Consider the following 16025-nt stretch of genomic DNA (forward strand, 5'->3'; position numbering starts at 1 on the left):
ATGCCTGTATATTCAGTTCAAGAACCATCCTTTCCTTTATCATTTGGGGACTTAAAAAATAAAAGGGAAATTTGTGCTTTTATAAGAGCTGAGATAGGTTTCTAATCCTTCACGTACTCACGATTTCGCTGCTTTTTACCCAAACTTCTCAATCCTGGGATGGCTGACAAAACACACCAGGCTGGTTGCATCCTTCTGAGATGATGCCTTCCGAGGTGAACACACCCAGGGTCCATCAAAGATGCTATCACACACACATTTGAAGGTACTGACTCATATGAGTGAGAACTGAGGCATAAGATTTTTTTCAGATCTATTGGTTATGGATAAAGTTATACATAAAAATAAAAGCAATACAATTATAGCTGTTGTCCCTCCAAATACTCTGAAAATAATCCAGGATAAAGGTTTTGGAATTATGCCAGGTCTCAAATACAAATGAAAACAATTAATATGAGTTCCCAATAACATGGAAATAAATCAAGAAGGCAAATTCCTTGGGAGATTTGTTGATGGGTTGATAAAGTGTTGATACTGAAATGCAACAGCATTATAAGATGCTTATTATATTTCTAAAGTGTTATATCATAACTATTCATCAAGGGTAAATCGATTTTTTTTCAGTTTCTCAAAGACACATAAAATCTTGATTGTCACTTTTAATATTAATATAAAAATTAATCCAGCACACCTCACCTTTTGGATAAGCCTAAATAGAAGTGCCTACATGAAAAGTATGATTTTGTTCCCCATGTTCACATTGTTTTGTTTTGTTTTTCTTTTTCATTCTGGGGTGGCTTTGCTGTCACAAGGGAATGTTTTATTTTAACTTATATTTAGACTTGTTTTTAAGAAAAATATGTGAGTACCAAGCATTAGAATTGGTGAACAAACGTAACTTCTCCCCCATTAGGTGTTCAGTTATTCATTTTTAACTCTGTTTGAGGTGTACCTAAATCTCCAGATTCTATATTTATCAGGAAAGCACTTGAGTATTTCCTTTGTAGCCGTTAGATCCAGGGACAATTTGGTACATATGTTTCTAATTGACTCACACTTAGCTCATCCAAGTCTAGTTTTATGGAGGAAATGTGATGTCCAAGAAGCTGCTGGGAGGCACTTTTCTTGGAAAAAGGAAGTCATGTTCTTTTATTTTATAGTTTACAAACTGACTTCTAAAGATTGGCATTTATTTCTAATGTATGAAATCACAAAGTTCAAGTACATTCTAAATTTGGCAGGACACTCTTCCATTTCTGATTAGGATGATGTCACAGTATGAAGCTGTAGGGCAAAGAAACTACAATACCACTGGACCGAAGAGACAGACACTGCATTTCCAGGATTCCTTTCTCTTGAAACTCCCTTCAACTGAGGCCAAATCACTTGTGCACAGACACGGTCAACCCACAATGTCATATTTTCCGGTAAGTCTAAAACAAAATTATATAGCCTCTGAAGCAAAGTTGTTTAATACTTTGAAAATAAATTTTAATTTTTCCTAAAGATTGTATAACTCCATGGAATCCTTCCAACCTTATGTAGTATGTTTAGATTTTGATAGTTCCATTTTAGAAAATAAGTCATCCATTCCTATCAGTCTTACTGGAGAGCAACTGAGTTGTAGTGTAAACTTCAAAGCCTTTATAGCCACAGACTTGGTTCTTTCCACTTTCTTAGCTTTGTGATCACTTACAAAATAATTTATTTTATCTCCGTGTTTCGATTTCTTCATATATAAAGTGGGGGTGCTAATGATCACCTGCAATTTTGGCAAAAAAAAAAAAAGGTAAATGAAACCTTTGTGCACTGTTGGCGGGAATACAAACTGGTGCAGCCACTCTGGAGAACAGTATGGAGATTCCTCAAAAGTAAAAATAGAACTACCTTATGACCCAGCAATTGAACTAATAGGTATTTATCAAAGGATACAACAATATTGATTCGAAGGGGCACATGCACTCCAATATTTATAACAGCATTATCAACGATAGCCAAACTAGGGAGAGAGCCCAAACGTCCATTGACTGATGAATGAGTAAAGATGTGGTATGTATGCCCAATCGAGTATTATTTAGCCATCAAAAAGAGTGAAGTGTTGCCATTTGCAACGATGTGAATGGAGCTAGAGTGTATTATGCTAAGTAAAATAAGTCAATCAGAGAAAAACAAATACCATATGATCTCACTCTTACATGGAATTTAAGAAACAAAACAGATGAATGTAGAGAAAAGGAAAAAGGAGAGAGGGAAACAAGCCATAAGGGACTCTTAAGGATATAGAACAAACTGAGGGTTGGTGGAGGGAGCTGGGTGGGGGATAGGCTAGATGTGGGATGTGCACTAGGAAGGGCACTTGTGATGAGCCCTGTGTATGTAAGTGAAGAATCACTGAATTCTACTCAAGAAACTAATATTGTACTATATGTTCACTAACTGAAAAAAAAAAAAAGGTAAACGAGATCATGCCTGAAAAACAAGTAACAGTGGTTGGCATTTGTAGTGACTTAACAAATACTAATTTCCTTCCTTCTTAACAGGAAATCTCCCTACCATTATTGACAGCCAATCCCTATAATGAGTTCTGCTAGATAACAAAAACCCACTTTTAATCACATTTCAAGGAGTGAAATTCCTATGGCAACTGAGATTTATTATCTTCTTGGAGAATTCAAAGTGTTCGATAGATAGTGAAACTACATTTTAAACCAGAATTTAAACGTATTTAATTAAAATTTTAATCATGCATGATAGACTTTTTGACCTCCCTATAAAGAGAAAAATTGGAGAGCTTCTAGCCAACTCTTGTTTCTGTCACCGTCAGCATTTCTTTAATCACTGCTGTGTCTTCAGAGCATCTTATCAGCTCTGACAACACCACCCAGGTCTGTGTGCTAATCCACCAGAGCATTGTTGAAAAGACACGCTACTGTGTAGGTGCTTATTCCACCACAAATCACTTTGTGGAAAAAAGGCAAGACTAAAAATATAGATATGGGTATGTCCAAAACTTAAAAGAATCTTTAAAGTCCACCTCCAATGTTTAAATTTTTAAGATGTCCTTAATTTACTATTTCATCCGAGCATGTTAATGGTCTATGCAATATTTTATTATGTCGAGTTACAGTGGAATTGGGCAAAAACTCCAAATCCATAAAACCCACGCAAGTTCTCCTATCATACAAGATGTTGTATCTGTTCCCCCACCTGCTCTCTGATGGAGACCATCACCAATGGTCTCTGCACCTTAGGGACTGCTCTCAGCACTACGTCTGTTCCAGTTTTGATCCCTGTTGTTCTATGACTACAACCCTTTGAGATGACCACACTTTGCTCTTTACAATCGAGATGCCTTCAGAAGAGTCCCTCTGATTCCCTTCCCTCTAGCCTCTGACCTAGGTTATATTCCAGGAAGTATCTCTGTGTGCTTGGAGAAAGAAGCATGGCCCAGGAATAAAGAATATGGCTTTGACTGGGCAAATCTAAACTGAAATCCACCCCTTATTAACTGTGTCAACTTGGATGGGTTTAATTTTCTGAGCCTCACTTATCTATAAGATGATGACATTGGCCTACACGATGGCAAGGTGCATAACATTTTATAAATCTTTCAAAGTTGTTTCTCATTTAAGTTTTCCTCTTGGTTCTTATCTCCTACTTCATGATCAGCATTCATTAAAGATATTTTTCATTTGCAGCTAATAATACTTAGCTTTATAAATGAGTGTGAGTGATCCAGCCAAGAGAGCTCTCTGTATACACATCCTGGAAAGACCTTGACACAGACCTTGCAAACTTAACATTCTCTAAAGAGTGTCTTTTCCAGCATGTTTCTACTAGTGCCGGGGGGCAAAGCCATAATTGCCAGATACCCACATAGCAGAGAAGGATATCTAGCAATTTTTGTGTGAGTTTGTTTACTCAGGCAGGAAGTCTGAGAATTATTCAGTACTCAGTGAGCAAATTTACAATATGGTAACAAATAATTATATAAACAAGAATATAAAGAGGGATTCTAGCCTAGGTCGCTCAGTAGTTGAGCATCTGCCTTCATCTCAGGGTGTGATTTCAGGGTCCTGGGATCGAGTCCTACATCAGGCCTCTGGTTCTGTCTCTGCCTCTCTTTTTGTGTCTCTCATGAATAAATAGATAAATTCTTTAAAAAAAAAAAAAAAGTAGGGATTCTGGTATGATTTCCACTTTCTCTTCATTATGGCATTGATTACGGTGCATGATATAAAGTGAGTGTGTCCCCCTGAATTCATATGTTGAAGCCTTAGCCCCGTAGGAGGTAGGGCCTTTAGGGGGTGATGAGATCATGAGGGTGGGACCCTTGTACTCTTGTAAGAATGAACGTGAGAGAGATGATCTATCTCTACCATGTGAGGACACAGCAAGAAAAGTGTCTTCTGCAGACCAGGAAGTGGGTTCTTAACAAATATGGAACCAGCTGGCACTTTGATCTTGGGATTTCCAGCTTCCAGAACTGTGAGGAGTGATTATTGTTTAATCACCTGGTCTGTGATGTTTTGTTATAGCAGCCTGAATGGACAGTACAGGTCAGCAGCAGGTGTTAGAACATAATTACCTTTGTGGTCTCGTTTGTATTTCTATTTGTGTATTTTCCAATTATGTGTGTACATTTCTGTGTGTTCTATATTCTCGTAGACACTCCTGGCCAGTACTGGGATATCATATTTGTGTGGATCCTTATTATTATGGTTGGATTTTTGCTTTTTGATGGTTTTAGTTCACTTTCAGCCCATTCCCTCAACATGGGAATTTGGAAGAAGAGATACTAAACAAATTTTCTTGAAAAGTCGACTTGTAAAAAAAAAAAAAAAAAAGAAAAGAAAAGTCGACTTGTTTATTCCTTAGCTTCTCTTCCAGTTGCTTCTCTCAGCACTCGCTTACTACACCCTCTCACCCAGTCTGCCTGGAGCATTGATGAGGGTCAGACAAGAACTGAAGTGGTGTGTGATGGTTTTTATGATGATTGCTTTCTTAGTTCTACATCTATAGAAATCACACAGGGTAAGAGCAAGATTCTCCAACCTCGCACTACTGACACTTTGCGCTGGAAGATTCTTTGTGGTCGGCATGGTCCTATGCACTGTAGGGCATTTAGCAGCATCCCAGACCTCTGCCATCAAATGTCTGTAACAGACCCCTGCCCATTATAAGAACCGAAAACATCTCCAGATACTGTCAAAAATGATATTGGAGAACAAAAAAAAACCCCCACAAAACCCTCCACTGAGATCCACTGATTTGGAGACAGAAATTACATTCAGAAAGGATAAGTTCATACGTAGTTACTTGAATAGCATACATAATAACTCATAATTACTAGTAACTATAATAGCTCACTTACCTTGAGCACCTGCCATGCAAGAGATGCTGTGCCACATTCTGCATACATAGCCTAACTTTATCCCTAAAACAACACTAAATGCCTGTTATGGGAATATATAAACCTAGGCAGGGTATACAGACACAATGAGGACTTCAAATTCTGTTGCCTTAAAAGTTACCTGAGGCATCTACTGCCAGAGCCTCATAAGTTTTCCTCACTTTATTCACGATCAATTGATCTGTTTTTTAAATCTTTTCTATCATTGATTTCTATTAGAATGTGTAGTATTAAAGGATATTTACCTTAAATTCATCCTTTGAAATAAATCCTGCCATTTTATTTTATTTTCCTGTGTTCTCATCAGTGTTGGACAGTGCAATTAATTGATTTTCTATTCTGTGTATGTCAACTTGTGTATTTAAATGTATTCTTGCCATTTAAACTGTCACTTTGGGAAGTACAATGACAATGGAGTTTGCCTCTGGCCCATGGGAATTGTTAGTAGAATGATATTACTTCATTATCCAGATTTTCTTCTTCACTGATGAAAATTGATTTTCAGTATACAGTGCAGGATTTTCAAAAGATGGAATTGCACGGTGAATACAGTTACCATTTTATATGTCTCACAACTCATTCTACACTCACAATCTTCATGTAGTACAGAAGAAGAGAGATTTTTATTTTCATTAAAAAATCCACATTTATCTAAGAATATTCCTCCAGAATACAGTCATGTTATCAGAAAATCTGCGAGCAACTTGTCCAGCTGAGAGAGTGAGAATTCATAACTCACTGTCAAGTCACCGATGCACTGGGAGAGGCTGAAATTAAAACTGTGTCTGAAGACAGATTGACATTCAAGGCCAAGTTTCTACCAACTCCTACAATTGATGACAGAATTTTACTGGACAGGCTCATCTGGACAACTTGAAAAATTATTTCATATCCTGAACTCAAATGATTAATAAGTATTTTATTCCTCTCAATAAATCACAGACTTATTGAAGATAAATGAACAGCCTTCTCTATGTCCAAAGTGCATCAATAAAGAATTTTGTGTGTTAAAGAAAAAGTAACTCCCAAGTTATAAATGTTAAACATGCTATTGAATTCCTAAGGCAAGACACCTTTCTCTGCCACAGACCCTGGGCCTCACTGCGCCACAACAGCCACATGAAAACGGGGCCTCTTCCCAATGTCCTGCATTTCTCTGGCTTCTCAGTCCTTGCCTAGAAAGACATAAAACTTGGAAGAAACAACAAAAATTGTCAGCCATGGGTTTCCTACAGCATTTCAACCTACGTGCAAAAGCTGGCAGTGTGCCTGGTGGGTTTTGGTCTTACATAATCCAAGGAAGAAAGCCGAGTGCTATGGACATGTTTCTGTTTTGCCTGTGACATACTCCAGACAGAGTTGCATCACTGGACAGCAAATGAAGTAATAGCAAATAAAGGGCTAGAGAGTGTGACAAGCAACAGTAAACAAGAAAGTTGTTAATCAAAAGAGAACTTTGTGAGAGAACACAAAGGTTTCTAAAAGCCCACAGTTGTTGTTCTGAACAAATAAAATTTGAAATGATCATCGGTCAAGAATTCTATACTATGCTGAAAAAGTATAATTTAATAGTTTATAATGCTGTTCATGTTTATTCGCATAACATTTTCCACATATCAGAGAATGTGTGAAGCACCTGTTGACAAATCACTACCTAGGATGGTCATAATATTTCATTACTAGCTCTGCACTACTCAGCTTGATAAAGACCCAAAATATTGGATTTTTTTTTTCTGTTTCAGAAAATAAAGTAGACAACATAAAAGGTAAAACTGGTTCTTCAACAAATATATTTAAAGGGTGGTGGGAAGTTAGTTTTATAAAAGTTCTGAACAACTAAGTTCACATATTTATTCGGCAAGAGACAAGTTGATTAGACTTTAGGACTATATACATGTGCTGTTTACTGTGGCTGTCACTGGGTTTAGAATTATAAAGAAGTCAGAGGAGCTCTTCCCTGCTTTCATGAATTATCTATTCCAGACTTCAAAGACAAGCCTAAACACATTCACAAGGAAGCAGGATGGCCGTCACATAACATGGATGCAATGCAACACAATGCAATGAACTCAGTGGGCTGTGAAATTAGTACAAAGTGTCCTGAAGGACAAACTCCAGATACAATATTGTTTCCAGAGGAGACTCTTGGAAAAGCAAACAAGTGAGCTGGAACTTGACCTATGATGAGAAGCTGGGCATCGGAACATTCCAGATAGAAGGAACAGGAAGTACAAATGCCTTAAAGCAGAAAATTGCTTAGAGTTTTGAGAAACTGATAGTAAACCAGTCTGTCCAGATTCAAGTCATTCAGGGTCCTCAAAAATTCTATTCTTGACATATTGGAGGCCACAGAAAAATAGAAAATTTTCTTTTGGAGAGCTCACGTCATCTGTCATGTGAAAGATGAATTGTAAAGAAGCAGACTCTTAGCGAGCACATCATTTAGCAGCTATTTTATGTAGCGCAGGTTAAGAGATGACAGTGGCTAAATCTAGCCTTAGCAGAGGTTCATAGCAGAGTGGATTTATTTGGAATTATAACTGATATAAGTGATGAAGAAAACTTGACACTCAAGGGGCCTACTTCAAAAAAAAATTTTTAATGGTTCTTTTTACTTAAATGAGCTATGTGGAGTCATCCAACATTTGCCTAGTTTTGTCTGTCCACTTCAAGAAACATGTTGAGGGATCCCTGGGTGGCTCAGTGGCTTAGCTCCTCCCTTTGGCCCAGCGTGGAGTCCCAGGATCAAGTCCCGCATCAAGGTCCCTGCATGGAGCCTGCTTCTCTCTCTGCCTGTGTTTCTGCCTCTCTCTCTGTGTGTCTCTCATGAATAAATAAATAAAATCTTAAAAAACAAAAACAAAAACATGTTGAATATGTTGGTCTAGGTTCAAGCTAGAGCAACAAATACAAGATTACAGACTAGTACTTAAGAATTAGGAACTGAATCTACTTAGTGCTTAAGCATTAACAAGGCTAAGTGTATAGTTCAGTTTTAACAATATCTACAAAACTAAACAAGAAAGATAGATATTGTATTCTTTCCACATCCTGACCACGTAAAGAAAGAAAAGGATAATTATACTGTAGAGGTAGAAAAATTTTTCTTCTATCTTTCCAGGTTCTTTGGCTGATCTAGTAATTAAATTGACATAAGACAGATTAACAGGAGAAAAAACAATTTAATTTGATATATATGGGAGCATCATAAAAATAGACCCATGGGCAAGTCAGGCAGTTGAGGCTTATATGCCATTCTGGGCATATAAGGGCAGGGAGGTAGGGGTCTGTGGCTTCAAAGGGAAGGAAGACAATTCACAGAAAAAGGGAAGAGTAGATGCTTGGTAAACAGATGTTTCTCATGACTTGCAGAGATAGTGGGTCAGAGAGAGGAATTTGAACTCCACCCCCTGCCCCCACTGCCCCCAGATTACCACACCTAGTTCACACTCTTTGTAGACATTTCTGGTGATATCACTTTTCTGGAACCAGGCTCCCTGTCTAAATTCTTAGAAGCAGTTAAGGAGGAGGTAAAAGCTCTTCCGAGTTTTTGGGCTTTGATGATCTTCAGCTCAAAATAATCCACACACCAGATAGGCACATTTTGGGGATGCCCCTCACCACCCCAAGAGGTGATATTTCTTTTAGTGAAAATTTTGACTTTAGTCTTAAATATGGAATATGATTTTACCAAAGAGAGAGTGAGACAGAAGGGAATATTATAAAAAACAAACAACACTAGAAAAGACATGAAGATAAAACAGATTGGCATATCAGGGAATGCAAGAAAGTGTAGGTTAACCAGGTTACATGGCAAATGAGGAGGGTACCAGGATTTGAAGCTTAAGAGTTGGTTGGGCCCAGGCTATGACAATCCCTATATTCCACTGCGGAAGGGTGGTATTTGAGTGTTTTTTAGAAAGGAAAGTAAAATAATTGAATCTATATTTCAAGAAGATAACACTAGGACAAAATGGGGAATTAGCACAGGCTGTTAGACTGGTTCTTTTCTTTGCATCGAGCTTGAAGAAGCTACATAGCTAAAGGAAAACATGGTCTGGGCAATACACACACACATACACACAGAGTGAAAAACATATTCTGAGGGACAACAAGGCCTGGCATAAACTGTTGTGTGTATGGGTTGCAAGGAACAAGGTGTTAGATCTGTTGTTTGCACATAGCATACAAATTGCAAGAGAAAAAAGAATCTGCTCTTACTTGCCCTGAGTCTTTCATTGAGAGGATTATTACTGTCCAGGTATTACCGAAATTGGAAAGAAAGAGTCATCCTAGGGTAAAATGTTGATGAAAACAGGTTGACCAGCTGCCTTTGGACATGCACTCCTGAAGAACGCCTCCTTCCAGAGGCAAACACCTGAAGGAACATAAACTAAAAATATTTGCCTTTCAATTCTGCATCCCCTTAAAAGTTTAAAAATAAAACACTAGCTAGATGGGTACACCATAACAGAGATAAGTTATCAGCAGTGGCTCTGTGTTCTTTGGCACATACTGCTCTGGCCTGCATTCTCTCCATTCCAATGGACCTCACCTGGAGGCACACAGATTGGGGCCTGCCTTTGCTTCTCCCTCAAATACTTTACCATCCATGATGGTAAAAGCCCCAGAGAAAATGGGCTCACAGGCCCATGGCTAAAATCTGGAGATTACAACCATGACAAAGGTGACAACAGGTGACTCAACATACACCTAGAAGCCTGAAAGGCTGTAAAAGATGAGGAATTTATGATAAAAAACCCTTACAAAGACAAAAATGGGTAGTTTTAGTCTGAAAAAGAAATAAGAACTTACCAAATTTGAAACAGAACTATTAAGCACAATGTACGGGAGTTGGAATAAAAGAAGCAAGCCCTGGGGAGAAAAGCAAGATCGATAAAGCTGTAGAGTGATGACGAGAAGCACGCCACTGAGGGAGCCTTGGATAAAGTAGCAGAAAGGGAAACATTCCTAGGAATGTCAACATCTGGGAACGGGAGTCTGGTAAAAAAGGAAAAGCTACAGGAAAGAAGGACCGCTAAGCTCTCCTCTCACATGCAGTACATTCCCGTGAGCTGGAGTCCCCTTGCTGCACACTAGGTCTGGGATGTGTGCGTGTTACAGCTGGAGGCCTGAGCCCTTTGCCAACATCTCTGAATCTCTCTCTACACCCCCCCCCCACCCCGCCCCGCCTCCAGCTCCTGATAGTCACCACTCTACTCTTTCCTCCTGGGACTTCCCCTTTTTTAGATTCCATGTGTGAGGGAGATCACATAGCATTTGTCTTTCTGTGACTGATTTATTCACTTAACACAGTGGCCTCCAGATCCATCCATGCTGTTGCAAATGGCGGCATGTCCTTCTCTCTTAGGGCTGTGTTAACTGGTTGGCTTGTGGTAATCGTTTCACAATATGTGTATAAAACATACACACACATCTCAGATCATCACGTTCTACACCTTAAATATACACAACTTTGTCATTTATCTCTCAGTAAGGCTGGGGGGAGAAAAAGGAAGAAAGGAAATATTTGAAGAAAACAGGATGACAGACTTCTTGTCTTTTCAAATAGTGGGTTACGAATTGACAAGGTGTCAGAATTACCTGCCACAGCAACCAGCAGCTTCTGATTTGGTAGGTCTGGTGTTGGGCACAAGAATTTGCCTTTCTAGCAAAGTTGAATCCTTCTGGAGACCATATTTTGAAAACCACTGTTTCAAAAAGGTAAAAGTTACCTAATTTAAATAGCCGATAGAATGCTAAAGAGAACTGAGATGGGATGAGCACTGGGTGTTATGCTATATGTTGGCAAATTGAACTCCAATAAAAAATAAATTAAAACAAACAAATAAATAAATATAAAGAGAACTGAAAAAAAAAAATCTGCCTGAGAACACATTAAAAGAAAATTGAAGAAAATATTCTCTGAAAATCATTTAAATGCTTCAGAGATTAAAAAAAAAAAAAAATGACCACCGACAAAGGTAAAAAAAAAAAAAAAAAAGAAAAGAAAAGAAAATCAGACAGACAAAACTGGATCCAAGAAAATAAGTAATATTTTAAAACATGGAAGGAAAAGGAAAAGCTTTGAATCTGTAATTTTATAGCAACCCAAATTGTTTTGTAAAATAAGGGCACAATACTTATTATCTCAGCCACACAAGGTCTTTAAAACATTGCGTCAGAAGGACCATCTTAAAAAACTCTTAGATTCATGAAATTGCAGCCAGCTAACATTTCAGCTTGAGAGTAGAGTAAAATCTCAACCGTCATGCTTCTTGACACATATAAGATAGTTATTTTTGTAAAATGTCCCTCAATTTGGTCTTGACAGGGCATTGTAAATATTATGTATTCTGAAAGCTTCTGACTCATCTGTTTTATGATTAGAAACAAGTCAGAACTGCTCATTATCTCAGCTTCTGTGGTAGAAATGAAGAATTAGAATGGCCACTATGGTTTTTTTTAAAGATTTTATTTATTTATTCATGACAGACACACAGAGGGAGGCAGACACACAGGCCGAGGGAGAAGCAGGCTCCATGCAGGGAGCCCAATGTGCGACTCGATTCCAGGACCCTGGGATCACGCCCTGAGCTGAAGGCAGACACTCAACCACTGAGCTCCCCAGGTGCCCCAGGAAGGCCACTAATTGTATGGGATATGGTCATCCACATACAAAAGCCAGAGACTCAAAAATTAGAATAAAAAAGAGAGTTTGTCAATGTCACCTAACAATAAAACTCCAAATATATGGTATTACCTACACCAGCAATAAAAATGTAGAAAATATCATACTGAATAAGATAGTTCCATTAGTACTAAGAAAATAGAGCATTTCAAAGCACTGACTGAAGAAAGAAGACAAAGATCTCTCTGGAGAAAAAAAAAATTGTATATTTTGAAGGAACTTCAAGACGGAGAGACATCCTGTGATTAGTTGGTATTATTATTAGTTACTAAGTATTGTTCATTGATGATTGCACATATTATATCATCAGTTCTATGGTGTCCTATCAAAATTCCAGGTGGATTTTTCCCCATATTCAACATCCACCCATTTATTACTTAACATCCTAGACAATGCAAATGTTGTTAATGCTAAGATTTGACAAAGCTTCATGGTGGATATACAGCTGGGTGTATTTTGGTTTGTTTTTTATTATTTATTATTTTTTTATTTTTTATTTATTTATTTTTTAAAAAGATTTATTTATTTATTTATGATAGACATAGAGAGAGAGAGAGGCAGAGACACAGGAGGAGGGAGAAGCAGGCTCCATGCCGGGAGCTTGATGCGGGACTCAATCCCGGGACTCCAGGATTGCACCCTGGGCCAAAGGCAGGCGCTAAACCGCTGAGCCACCCAGGGATCCCCTGGTTTGTTTTTTAAATTATGATTTTATTAGAGCAGTTCTAGGTTCACAGCAAAACTGAAGGTAATGTACAGAGATTTCCTGTGCCCCCTTGCCCCACACTTGCACAGCCTCCCCCACTGTCAACACCCCCAGCAGAGTGGCATTTTTGTTACAACTGATGAACCTACAGTGACAAGTCAACATCACCCGGAGTCCACAGTTTACATGAAGGTTCATTCTTGGGTGACACATCGTAGGGAGTTGGACTAATGTACAATGACACGGACTTATGATATCATACAGAATATTTCCACTGAGCTAAAAACCCTCTGTGTCTGCCCACTCGTCACTCTCTTCCCCCCAACCCCTCCCTGCCAACCACTGATTTTTTTGCTCCACAGTTTTACCTGTCCAGCCTGTTATGGACTTGGAATCATGCAGTTCGTACCCCTTCCAGATCAGCATCTATCACTTAATAATAGGCCTTTAAGGTTCCTCCAAGTCTTTTCAGTGCTTGATAGCTCATTTCTTTTTAGAGTTGAATAATATTCCATTGTTTGTTAATTTACCCACCCATCTACTGAAGGACATTTCTGCTGCTTTAAGTTTTGGCAATTATGAAGAAACCTGCTATAAACTTCTACGTGTGGGTTTTGTGTGGATATAGGTTTTCAGCTCTTTTGTGTAGATTATAGGGTAAGAGCACTATAGTCAGAACCCGCCAAGCTGTCTCCCAAAGTGGCCACAGCACTTTGCATTCCCACCAGCGATGAATAAGAGGTCCTGTTGCTCCACATTCTTACCATCCTCCGCATTCCTGCTCCACCTTGCCAGCACTGGGTGTTGTCAGTGTTCTGGATTTTGTTCATTCTTATAATTGATTTTTGAATGTGGAACCAGAATTGCATATATGAATAAATCCCATGTGGTCATAGTATATAATTCTTTTTACACATTGTTGGATTGAATTTGATAACCTTTTGTTGAGGGTTTTCAGTTCATGGGAGATATTCATCTAGAGTTTTCTTTAATATCTTTGTCTGATTGTGTTAATGAGTTTGGTTTATTATCTCTGTGTCTATCCTCTGATAGAGACTGTAGATAATTGGTATATTTTTCCCCTAAATTTTTGGTAGAATTCACCAGTAAGCCCATCTGGGCTCAGAGCTTTCTGTTTTGGGTGATTTATTAATTACTGATTCAACTTCTTTAACTGATATTTAATCTATTATATACTTGTATTACTATCAATTTAATAGATAAGATTACCTATTTCTACTTTGAGTTTTGGGAGAATGTGTCTTTCAAGGAATTGGTCCATTTCATCTGGGTCATCCAATCTGTGGTCAAAGAGTTGTTCATAATATTTCTTTATCATCCTTTTATTGTCCATGGGACCCACAGTGATGTCTCCTTTTCCATTTATGACAACAGTGATTTGTGTCCTCTCTTTTTTTCTTAGTTAACCTGGTTAGATCCTTATCAGTTTTATTGTATTTTCAAAGAACCTGGTTTTGGTTTTATTCATTATCTCTCAATTTCATTGATTTCTGCTCTAATGCATATTATTTCTTTCTTTTGCTCACTGTGGATTTAATTAGCTCTTCTTTTTCCGGTTTCTTAAACATAAACTTAGGTTACTGATTTTATATCTCTCTTCATTTCTAATATGTGCATTCAATGTGCTAATTTTTCCTTCAGTCATTCATTGCTTTCCACACATTTTTAATACATTGTGTTTTAATTCCTATTTAGTTCAAAATACTTTTTATTTCTCCTGTCATTTTTTTCTTTGACCCATGTGTTACTGAGAAGTGTGTTGTTTAATCTGCATGTATTTTGGATTTTTTTCCAGATACCTTTCTATTACTGATTTCTGGTTTAATTGTGTTGTGGTCTAAGAGCAGACATTGCATGAGTTCTATTTGTTTGAAGTTGTGAAGGTACATTTCTGACCCCGAATGTGGCCTGTCTTGCTGAACATCCCATATGAGCTTGAGAAGAGTATGGATTTTGCTGTTGTTTGGTGAAGTATTCCTTCGGTATTAATTTTATCTTGTTAATTGATGATGTTGTTGAACTCCCAAGTGGATTTTTTTTTTTTTTGAGGAAAAAGTACTATACATAAGTTTATTTTTCTTTATACCCATCTCTAGGTGTTATTTCTATTCCTGCTTTACTATGTTGGTCTCTAATCACCACCATGACCATTTCTTCTTAATATATTAGCAATGACTAAAACACAACCACTAGTGCCTTTTTGAGTGAGGCATAATGTGAAAAAGTATTTGTCAATGTAGGCTTGTAAATTAGGTTCTAATATGAGGGCAACCCACTTCCAGTGGAGTCATTAAGGAAATATTAGGAGGAAGGAAACAGAGTGAATATTTGATAGTGATAGCCCAGTGTAATATCAGCTGTTATTTAGATTGTAATTAAATGTCAGCTGTACATCATTTTGCCAACTACTCCTGATCTGAGGGCACTCGAGCTGGTTCTCCAGGTGGAAATGTGGTTTACCTCTCACTTTGCCACGTTTCCTGTGATAAGTCTGACAGTGTCATTTTCTACTAGTTGATAATTAACAATGAAGGGAGAACCTGCAGGTAGATTATGATGAGAACTCTGTTGAGGTTATAGGATTCCCTATAAGTAACTTCCTTTTTCAAAATAAAATTTATTTATTTATTTATTTATTTATTTATTTATTTATTTATTTATTTATAGATTTTATTTATTTATTCATGAGAGACACACAGAGAGAGGCCAAGACATAGGCAGAGGGAGAAGCAGGTTCCCTGTAGGGAGTCCGATGCAGGACTCGATCCCAGGACCCTGGGATCAGGCCCTGAGCAAAAGGCAGATACTTAAGCACTGATTCACCCAGACACCCCCTAAGTAAAAACTGTAACTAAATATTTTAAACTATTTAAAATTCATATTTAACAGTATTTATAATTAATAAAATTATACAACATTTGTGACAAATCATTTTTATAATTTATTCTAATATTAATGGAGAAGGGATATTTGGGAAAATAGACTATGCATTGAACTATTTTCTTTAAATTTATTGAATGCTTACAGGCAATGTAGTTTAGAGAATTTTGAACTATTTAAGATTTTATTTACTTATTTGAGAGAGAGCAAGTGAATGAGAGAACACAAGCAGGGGAAGTGGCAGAGGGAGAGGAGAAGCAGGTATCCTGCTGAACAGGGAGCCTGACTCAGGGCTTGATTCCAGGATCTCGAGA

General features: G+C 37.7%; 1 long non-coding RNA gene across 1 annotated transcript in view; it reads left to right on the forward strand.

Moving 5' to 3' along the window:
• Window positions 1–1276: 1276 nt before the first annotated feature.
• LOC111091701 overlaps window positions 1277–16025 on the forward strand; it is a 54573-nt gene continuing 39824 nt past the window's right edge. The window contains exon 1 of the long non-coding RNA XR_005355387.1: window positions 1277–1427. This is a non-coding gene — a long non-coding RNA (uncharacterized LOC111091701). The remainder of the gene's footprint in view (window positions 1428–16025) is intronic.

The sequence above is a fragment of the Canis lupus genome, chromosome 2 (genome assembly GCF_011100685.1).
Source record: "Canis lupus familiaris isolate Mischka breed German Shepherd chromosome 2, alternate assembly UU_Cfam_GSD_1.0, whole genome shotgun sequence".
Lineage (NCBI taxonomy): Eukaryota > Metazoa > Chordata > Mammalia > Carnivora > Canidae > Canis > Canis lupus.